We start from the raw sequence: 11,338 nt of genomic DNA on the forward strand, positions 1-11,338 counted from the left end.
TTATTATTGTCTCTAATTTCTTGATGGAGAAACTGAGATTCTGATTTGCTCAAATGTGCAAGTGACAGCCCTGGTTCTAGACTTAAAAGCTCCCACTTCTGGTTGACTTTTTCTGAACTTAGAAGTCTTCAAGTGTACTTCTTTGTCCAATTATAAAAATGGTCTCAACCTCACACTTTTTTTAAGGAAGGTGGGAAATCAGGATAGATATGGCCAAAGACCATTATAATGCCACTTGAAAAATTGACCTAAGAGATCAATATTTGATTATGAATACGAATTATGGTTTTTACCCACTCTGCAAAATCTTGTTCATTTGATTTGCAAAATCCAACGTATCTACTATGATTTTTCTGTTAAATATTTTTTCTCAAGTTTCATGATGAATGCAATTTATTGTGTGGCCTATTCCTGTTATCCCAACTTCATGTTGCTCTTTTCTGAGTTGTACCTCCCATTTATACTTAATTATCATTCAAAATGATAGATGACCACAAAGAGCCATGTCTTGCACCTGTTCTGCTGTTTCAATAAATCACAAACAGTCGACACATCCCTTTGGTGTATATATCCATCTAAACATGGATTTGAATAATAAGTATATGAATAAAGTCATGGGAAATTCTTCCCACAAAGTGTATAGCCCTAAGCATTCTCTTTCCCATGGTTATTTTCAATTTGATATCTGCAATCAGTCATACTTGATTCCCAGTATATTTAATGAGATAAATTATAACGCTTCAAAGCAGTTAACTGTAAAAGTAAGGTACAGAAAGGTCTATTTGCAATACAGCCAACTGAAAATTCTACCATGACTTCCGTTTCCACACAAATTCATGTTTTAGCTTCATTGTAAGATATGAATTCCAGGTCAAGAGTCCAATAGGCAAATATATTTTAAAGGCATGCAGCACTGAATTATGCACCTACTTGTTATGTGTAATATAAAAGGAACATTCATACACATTTTTGAACGACGGACAACTCCACTTACCCATACTACACTTTAGTTAGAAATGTATGCTTCCTTCTGTCTTATAAAGAGAATATGCAGCACCATTCTAAGACTTAATGTCCATAAAGTAATATGTTTTTGAAGCGTATGTTCAGGTGACAAGAGTTCTGCATTGGAGAGGGGAAAGTCTTTGTGTTACCACCTTCTGGAACCAGTATTAACATCTCATTAGGACCTCCTCCTTCTCTCTCTACAACCAAACTCATGTGGTGCCAAATGGCCAAGATTTGCAGTGAAGGGAGTCTAATGCTCTTCTCTTTCTTCTTTGTAGGATAACAGAAGAGTAAAAAGCACCGAAGGTTGTCCCTTGGCCCTCTGGTGATATCCAACGTGGACCAATGTCATAATGACAGTTGCTAAGACTTGCTAATATAATGCTTTGATGAAGGGACAAACAGATGAGATAGATGGGACTGGATTAGAATCTTGATATAATGTTTGCTTCTGTGGTTAGTACCACTTCTGGGGCAATTTTCTATAATTACGTTGCTCTGTTGATTTCAAGATAATACTGTGTTCCAGGTACTGTGTAAAACATTTTTTAAAATGGATTGTCCCTTTTAATGCTCAAAATAACTCTACACTTATAGGTTCTGCCATTATTCCAATTTTAAAACTGAGGTCTAGAGAGGTTAAGAAACTTGTCTAAAGTTATACGGTTAATAAATCATGGTGTTGGTGTGAAAACTCAAACTGAGGTCCATTCATTTTCTGTTCCTTTGTGGTGCATTTTGTGGGCATTAACTCAGAATTTCTCCCTTCTTCAGATTTCTGCATACATTTCTACCAAAGACTTGTTTTCACGTAAATTTGTAACCTCTTTCCTTTAAAGGCTAAAATTTAATGCTATTTAATCTTCAAAGAAGGTATTGACTTCTAAGCTACCCAGGCATTTGGGAAGATGGGATAATGGGAGAGAAGGCATGAGGATAAATTCGTGGATTGCACTTTATTTTGATTTTGATGTTGGTAAATTCTTGAAAAATTATTTGAGTAATTATCACCAGCCTACTACAATTATTTATTAAGTTTTAACAAGGCATCAATTGCATATAGGCACATGGTTTTGCTCTCTGAAGTGACCCTCCCTCCAAAAAAAGAACAAAGAAAGAAAGAAACAGAAGAGGGAAGAGTGGAGAGAGAGAGAGAGAGAAGAAAGTTTTTTGTTTTTCTTTCTTATAAAATCTAGTTTTCTCCAGCTGAATTCAGGTGCTCTGGTTTTTCTCTATTCTGTCTGAAAAATAATTTTTCTATCACTTAACATTGTGTGGTCTCTGGAATCAAGACTCTTTCTCTTACAAAAATGCAGCAATGGCCAAATTTCCACTAGCTAGGAGAAAAGGAAAGATTAAGACGGCTTTCTCAATAATTGCTTCAATCTTCCCCCTTGTGTTATCGGTGGAAACTTGGCCAGCGAATATTAAAGAGATGTCGGTTTGATTTAGCCCTTTCTCCTGCTGCCGTTTCCTCTGCCTAAAATGCTGTTCTCCTTCTAAATGATCACACTCCCTCTCATTTTTCTGGTCAGATGTCACCTCCGCTGAGAAACCTCTACCGACATCCCTCTCTCCCCACTTCCCTGATTACTGCTCATTCTCTCCATCCCTAGCAAAATTAACCACTCCTTCCTCCTTGTCTCTGTAACACTGGTTATATTATTTTCATGACACTAATCACATTGTATTAGTTAGCTATTTGATTCTTTCCCCCTAAAACCTGAGAATTTTCTGAAGGTATGGATTTTTTTTTTTTTAATTCACTAATGTGTCCTTATGATGCCCGGCATAGTAAATCTTTATTTGACCAGGTTTGCAACAGAAAGCAATATTTACCACCTTAGGCAGATTCCTGGGGAAGAGCATTCTCCCCATGTCGATGTCTCCCCTTGTTTACTGAAACACGCCAGCTTCACAACTCCGTGGCCTGACACCAGGTCCACATTGTGAAGTCTAGGCACATGTGCACAAGTTTTGAGCAACACGTTTTGGGTGAGGATAGGTCCAGCGCCAAAGTATTGGTGGAGACAAGTTTTCCTTTCCTCATTCAGCTACCAGTGAAGATCTTCATACTGGAATAATTTTGTTTTGCTTTATGGACCTCACTGAATCGAAAAACTAAGATCAGGGAAAATCATATAAAACAACAAATCCTGATTCTTCACAGTGGGATCAGCAGTTGAGGCGGAGTCTGTTTCTTACTTGTGTGTGGTAGAACACTCCCTTTTGGGGACTGCTTCCCTCACTCCAATTGGACATGTAATTGGTGGGATTGTCCATCAAGACATGTTCCAGTTGCCACGAAGGTGTGTAAGCCTTAGGTCCATCGAAATACCCCATATCGCTGGGCACAGTGACAGGCCAGGGTTGGGGGATGTACCTTTGCAGGACCAATTGGTGTCCTGTTTCTAAGTTTGATATGGATTGCGGGGAACGGGGGTGGGGCGAGAGAAAGAAGAGAGAATGCAAACAAATACAGAACAAGGCAGAGATAGAGATTCTTGTCTTGTGAAATCATCATGGAAGCCCAATAAGAGGGGACAAAGTTGGGACATGTGTGTGTATGTGGAGCAGGGAGATAGTACAACATTATTGGAGGGGTAAGAGATCCACAAGAGCGCTCTGGGCCCCAGTGTAGCAATCTATTCAAAACCAGTGTAAATATTGTTAACCAGTTTACCCCCTTGCTGAAGCACAAGGAAGAAAACCTCCTCCAGGCCACAGCAGCTCTCAGCAGCCCTGACTATTGGCACCCCCTCCTCTCCCCCTACACACACACACACACACACACACACACACACACACACACAAGATTCCAGCCAGTTTGGAAATGAATCCATTACAGAGGAAGCACAGTTGAGAGGTGGAGAGAAGCAGACATACTCCTGATGATGTCACCTGAAGCCCTAGAGTCAGCCTTACTTAAACTGTCTTATAAACATGCAACAATAAATTATCCTTTCTGGCTTAAGCTAGCTCAGGTTTGGTTTCTGTCACTTGCAAGAGTTCTGAACAATTGATTTTTTTTTTTTTTTGGTAATACACAAACCTGCTTCCCATTTTCGCGTTATGGAAAAAGCACTTCAAGTGCAATGATGTGAGATCATTGACTTAATTTCTTAGCTACTTTTGGGAAGATATTAGCTAACAATGATTTTAAAGAAGTTGAGAGAGTTCAAATTCAGACTCTGTGAGAGTAAGTGTCACCTATACGTCAGAAGTTGGTTCCTGATAAAATGTCTTGCCTACTTAAATACATTCTCAGTCTTCAAGAGTGATCGCTTTGGCCTGCTAGAGTTTCCATTAAGGGCTGTCGCTGCCTATGGATTCTACCCAAATGTGCAGTTGTCCTAACAGAGTGACTTTATATTTTAACTGAACATCTTGATACTTTTCAAACTATAATAAAGGTGTTTGGTATGGAAGGTTTGATATCAATGAGATTCCTCTTAGTTTGTATTGTTCTTTGCTGTAATCTAAAAACAAAACAAAACCCCAAAGCTTAATAATTTTAAATGACCATTGACTAGCCAAATAGTCCCCACATTTTCAATTTTCCTGTAATCTATCATGTGTCCATTGAAGTGGACTATTATAGCTGCCTGAAAAAGTATTGTTTGATGTCTGTAAGCACAGTCAGCAATCAATAACTTGAAATTTGTACCATTTGTACCTTTAAGTCCTGGCACATCATTTTTTATTTCATTCAATCTGCTTACTGTTAAAGAAAAAGAATTTTGAACCATTGCCACAGAGCACATTTATGTGTGAAACAGGGTTCATTTATATGGCGCTAAGTATATCATTTTGACGTTTATTTGCAATATTAATTGTATATATTGATTCCAGTTTTTCAGAAATTGTAAATTTATTATAAACACTACCACTGATGACCTTATTTTGGTAAGAATATTCTTCTACAGAACTTGAAAACATTTTGGAGTGAAGTCATGGATTTTTAGATTCAGAAAGACAACATATGCTGTAATATTGAGTTAAAATTCCATAATCAGTTGTTAGTTCAAGGACAAACTCTAGCAGAAGAAGCATTTTTAAAACAATGTTGTCTCTTAGCTGTTATATTAAGTATGAATGACCTTTCGCAATCAGCTCTTCTTTACTCATCTTTGTAACTCATTTCTTGTGTTTGATCTTAACCCAAATATAAATGTAGTGTGGAAAACTATCTCTAGCCATTTCTAAGTGTCACCAGCGTTGTCAGTTAGTAATCATAAGAGCAACCTATCTCGAAACCCTTCTCTGCATTCCCTAAAGATACTACCCCAAGCACATCACACAGGAATAGGTTTGGAGCTTGAAATAACCAAGTAACAACCCTTATAAAGAACATTGGAGTTCAGTATGCCTGGGAAGAAGTTGAAGACTTGCTGCTCAAGAATTCTGGGAGCATCTTCAGAAGGAAGAAGGAAGACTTCAGACTCCCCACGAGGGATGAAATGCTCCCAAGGGATTCAGGATTTTAGCTGGGCAGGCAGGCTGTCCCTGAAGGATTGCTGCCAGCAAGGGAGGAACAATCTTCAGAGAGGATAATTACCTTCTGGGAGAGAGACAGTAAAACTGGATCTGTCCTTTGGCTCACTCAAAAGTATAGCTCGGTTACTGTATTTTGCGGAAATGATAATTTAAAAAAAATCGCATCAAGCGATTAAGTGCTTGCATTTTTATCAAGCACCTCCTGTGGGATGATGCGATAGCAGTATGGACCAGATGAGGGCAGAGGACTCCAGTATGGTGGGATTAAAGAAGTAAATGTATAGAACCTTAAAACAATGTGAGAGGAGATAAGTGTTGGCAGAGATAAAGCACGATAAATATTTACAAGAGGGAAAGATTCTCTGCTGTGGGGAATTTGAGGAGATTGCATAAAGGAGGAGCATTTGAGTTGAACCTCAAAGGGTGGGTAAGGAGAGATGGAAGGAAGAACGTCAAGCAAAGGGAACCATAAACAAAAGGCAGGAATATGTCTAATGTATTCCGGAAACACTGGTAAGTATATATGTCATATGAAATACATAGAACAGTGAAAGAGAAGACTGGAAAGGCAGATTAGAGTCAAACTCTGGCAGGGCAGGGTTTTGTTTTGTTTTGTTTAAATTTTAAATGGATGAATTTTATTTTGAGAATTTGATTAGGATCGAACTGAATCTATAGATCGAGTTGGGAAGAACTGACATCTTGACATTATTGAGTCTTCCTAAGCATTAACATGGAATGTCTCTCCATTTAATTGATTCTTTTTTTTTTTTAATGACAAAAACAGAATTTGAACTTTCTCCGTAGACAGTGGGAGGCCACTAAATGTCTTGAGGTAGGAGAGCCAAGATTCTCATTAGAATCTAGGAAAGTCATACCAGCACCATCCTCCTTGTACATGAGGGATGGGCAAACTGGAGGAAGAGGAAGGCGGTGAGGGATTCATTGGGGTGAGGGCAGTTGCAATGGAGAGAGAAGGGGAGCAATAAAGGAGGTAAGACTGTTAGATTTCAGCAACTGCCTGAGTGGGGGTGCAAGAGACAAGGGGAGGGGTTGAACTTGGGGAAGGAGAGGGTGGCGGGAGGTGATGAATTAGATTCTGAACATATGGACTTCAAGTTTCCAGTGTGAGATTTACAAGAGCCCAGCAGACAGCTGGAAATGTGGTTGGGAGAGAGACTAGATAAAGGTTTGGGAGTCGGCCACAGAGAGGTGAGAGTTGAAGCTGTCGGATGAGATCACCAAGGAAAAACCACATGAGAGGAGGACAGGAGGAAAGTGCAGAGGGAACTGAAAATGGAAAGGGAGAAGAAGTATTCATTCTAGAAGACTGGCGAGCGCCAGAGAAACGCTATATAGTAATGAGGATTCATAGGCTGTTATTTGGAACTGAAAGAGACTTTAGAGATCAGTTGGTCCAGTCTTTTCATTTGACAGGAAGCAGAGGCTCAAAAAGGTTAAATTACAGCTGGCTAACAGCTATATTCTGGGCTGTACTTAGTCCAAGTTAAGAAGTAGGTAAAGCTTATTTCTCTGTCCTCCCACCTCCCTTTCCCAGACAACTCTCTCTTCCTATATTATTTATAATAATGTGCATAGTAGAGACATTTGCGAAGCTCTGTCTTGCAGACGTGGTATCATGTCATGGTTACAGACTTTGGAGCTGGACTGCCTTGATTCCAAACTTGGCCTCTCTGCTTCCTAGTTGTGAGACTTTAAATAAACTACTAAAACTTTCCAAACCTCCATGTCCTCAGCTATAAATGGGTAGCAGTGACATTTGTCTTATAGTTAACAAATGTAGAATACTTGAAATAGTACTTGGCATCTAGGAATCACTAAGTAAGCATTAGTCATTATTTTAAGAAGAACTCTAAATTAGGGTCACCATGCAATTTATTGTTGAAATTGGAATGGTTTAGAGCAGTGCCACACGGAGCCTCAGGCAAAAGGTAAAATCACTACTACTGATGTTTCTTTTATTTAAAATTTTGATATTTTGTTAATCATGGATTTTTATATTAATTTAGATGTTTTAAACTATTGTCTTAAAATGTGCTTTATCTCGATTACTGAGATTTTCGGTGCCCCTTAAATTTTGCACCCTAGGTGAATACCTCACTTGCCTTATTCCCCTACTTCTGGCTCCGTCGTTGAGGGTGATATGGAGGACTTTGAATAACTATGCTGGGACAGCTTACTTCATGAATTAGAAAGCTCTTCCTAATTGTGTGCTTTGCAATTATGTGCATGGTATTGTTACCTTCATTCCACTCCACAGACATTTGTGGAGCTTCCCTAACATACCAGGTATTGAGAGACAACTGAAAGGACTAGATGTTCGCCACAGTGTAGGTTCCCTCCACGGCACAGTGTTCCGGAGACTGAGGTTGCTCCTCAGATTGTGTCCATTTAGAAGCTAGAAATTATGTCCTTGCTGCGCACTGTCATTTTCCTATGGTGATAATTCCCAGGTTTTCATAAAAAAGCGCAACAGTTTTAGCAGAGCCAGTGATGTTTTCAGGAATGATATATGAGATGGGGTTAGACAGTAGAAGGAAGTTGGTGCATTTCCGGTTTTATTGCCAGTTCCATAAGATACAGCCCAGAACAAGCTGAGAGGAAGTGCACACACTTCATTTTGATTTGCTGACATACAGTGTGAACCTCTTCTGTTTAGACTTCCTAAGTCATCCCCAAGAGAAGACAGGATTTAAAAATGTATAAGCATTACCCTCTCTGGAAACAATATGGTTTCAGTTACAGTATGTCAACCAGCATGACCCTTTCATCTGTGCATTTGGAGAGAAATGGAGGAATTTGCAAACTCTTCCCTTTGTCTTCAAATCCTCTCTCAAATCCAAATCCTGACTCCTTAGATTCTCCGCCCCATTTTGCTCATTCAGACTTCCCTAGTTAACAAAGAGTTTAGCCTCAATTAAAGCTTACTTAAAAGTAAGTGTTCTGGTTGGTTAAATGAGGGCCGAAAACCTGAAAATCAGGCAGTGGGGTGAAATGCCTAGGAAGCCAGTGATCAAGAATCTATAGAAATGAACAGATTCGAGATTTCTTTTGAACTCCCATTAAAACCAGTGAAGCAATAACTGGGTCATGCCTGACTCTTAGAGTGGAAGGGAGATAAGCAGGTATATGTGAACTTCAACATAAACAACTTTGATTGCAAGAAATTTTCCCCCTGAAAATGGCCACATTTGAAAATATTTTTTAGAAGAGCTTATTTCAGAAGACATTTTAATGTCAGTTAATATTTTAAGGCTCACTTTTCATTTTACTGACTGCTTTATTTATTAGTTATATATTCTCTCTCTTTTTTTTGGTGAGAACATTTAAGATCTACTCTCAGCAAATTTCAAGTATGCAATACAATATTAATAAGTATAGTAACCATGCTGTATATTAGGTCTCTATATATTAGGTCTCTAATATATAGAGACCTGCTGTATATATTAGAATTTATTCATTGGCATAACATACCTTTTGACCAGCTCCCCATTTCCCTGACCATTCAGCCCCTGGTAACCACCGTTCTACTCTTTGCTTCTATAAACTTGAATTTTTTAGGATTCCGCAAAGAAGTGACATCATGTAGTATTTGTCTTTCTGTACCTGGCTTATTTCACTAAGCACAATGTCTTCCAGGTCCATCCATTTTGTTGCAAATTACAGGATTTCCTCCTTTTCAAAGGCTGAATAATATATTTCATTGTCTATGACAGCTTTATTTAATTCTCTTTCTCTCTCTGGGATAGAGGGGAAAGACTTTCAAACTTCAAGTTAAAACTTCCTCTCTTTCCTTTTCCTCTGTGCCCCTTGTCCTCTACCCCTTTCTCTTTGCCGACTCTTCCTGGCTAAAGCACTGAGCATGTGTCAGTCTGAGACACTGGATTCCTGAATGCACAGACTACAGAATATATCTGTTTGCTGTCTCGTATGCTGTAACTCACTCTGAACAGTCCCTTTATTCTAGGCAGTATGGGGTCCTCGACTTCTCTTGGTCCAATGCTTGGTCTAGTTTGTCCTTCTGGACAGTATCCCCATTTCTGAGAAGGGCACTTTTTGAATGCTAAGCCACAGACTTTTGAAGGATAAGCCATGGGCTTCTAGAGGCACCGTTCTTCTTTAAAAGAAAAAAAAAAAAGGAAGATTTTATTTGCAACATTTTGTTTCATAATAAATTTGTTTTGCTGCCTACCTTCCCTAACACATAAATGTATTAATTTTAAGCAAATAATGATCCATTTATGTTTCTTTCCAAATTGCTATTCTGTGAATCATGTTCATTTATTTGTTTATTCACTGAATTTTTATTGCATCTCTATTTTAGTTGGGAAATATCCAGCACATAATATATTGTGAGTTATTCAGTGCTGTGATTTACTCAGTATTCTCGCTGAGAGCTGTTTGAAGATGATTGAGAAATAGTTCCTACCTTCAAGAAACTTGCAATCTGGTAAGGTAAAATCATAAACATATACAATATCTACAATGCAAGGCAGATTATAATAAATACCACCCAAGTTAAGTGATTTAAGTATTCAGAAAAGCATTCTCCTGAATTTCTTTGAGACTCCTGAAGTGTAGAACTTTTATCTCTGACTCAAGCATTTAAAAAATCATGTCCCACCAGGCATTTTAAAAAAACAATAGCAGATCTTTTAAAAGTAATTTAGCCATGAAAGACTTTCTCTGCTTTCCCTTTCAAAGAACCACAGCTTTCTAATCAATGTGTCAAGATGTAGCATTGGTTGGACTCTCGTAAATGTGAGAGTCATTCTGAAATATGAAACCAAGAAATCAATACTGATATTTCATCAATAAAAAAAGGATGAATTAATGATTGAAATAAATAATGTCCTCAAAACTCAAGAAGTCTTTACCAGTGGTAATTACCTTGTGGCTAAGTAAAAGAAAAAAAAAAAGTCATCAGCTCAAGGTGCCTATAAATAGGTACTTAAGTATTAAGTAATTCCTTGACATTCCCAGGGATCAACATGGAAGGAGCTTATTGATAAGTAATATATATGGATTTTGTGAAACAATTAACCGAATTATATACAGCAACGATTTTCTGTAATTTTCTAGCACCTAGCACAGTGCCCAGCTCATCGTAAGTGAACCGATGAATGACCAGATATTTCTTATACCTAGCAAGGTACTTGGCTTACGAAGGCGCTTAACAAATATTTGTTAAAGGAATGATTGATTAATAACTTGTGTTAGGCACTCAATCAAGTGATGACACCCATTTACAGTCCTCGGTGCTGATGAATGTCCTTGTGGCAATTCTAGTACCTCAGTATTTCAGGTGAAGGTCAGAGTTTATAATTCCAGGTTTACAGGGTCACTGCTGTTACCTCCTCTTCACCTGATTTACTCTTACTCATGCTTTGAGACTCAGTTTCGATGTCAATGTCTCAGAGGGGCTTCCCCTGACCTCAAGATTAGCATTTTTCAAAGTCTGGCTCATGTATTATATTCACTTGGGTTAATGGTCAAAGTGCAGATTCCTACACAAACAGATCCTTACACATTCATGTTCATAGCAGCGTTATTCACAATAGACAAAAGGCGGAAGCAACCCAAGTGTCCATCAACAAATAAATGGGGAAACAAAATATACTATATGTGTGCAATGGAGAATCATTCAGCCTCTTAAAGGAAGGGAATTCTGGTACAGCTACAACATAGATAAAACTTGAAGACATTGTGCTGCTGGGTGGGGGGTATGGGGAATTATTATGTGGAGTTCCGGACTGGGAAGATGAAAACAGTTCTGGAGATGGATGGTACCGACGGTGCACAACAATGTGAA

The sequence above is a fragment of the Pteropus alecto genome, unplaced genomic scaffold (assembly GCF_000325575.1).
Source record: "Pteropus alecto unplaced genomic scaffold, ASM32557v1 scaffold177, whole genome shotgun sequence".
In the NCBI taxonomy this organism is placed as follows: domain Eukaryota; kingdom Metazoa; phylum Chordata; class Mammalia; order Chiroptera; family Pteropodidae; genus Pteropus; species Pteropus alecto.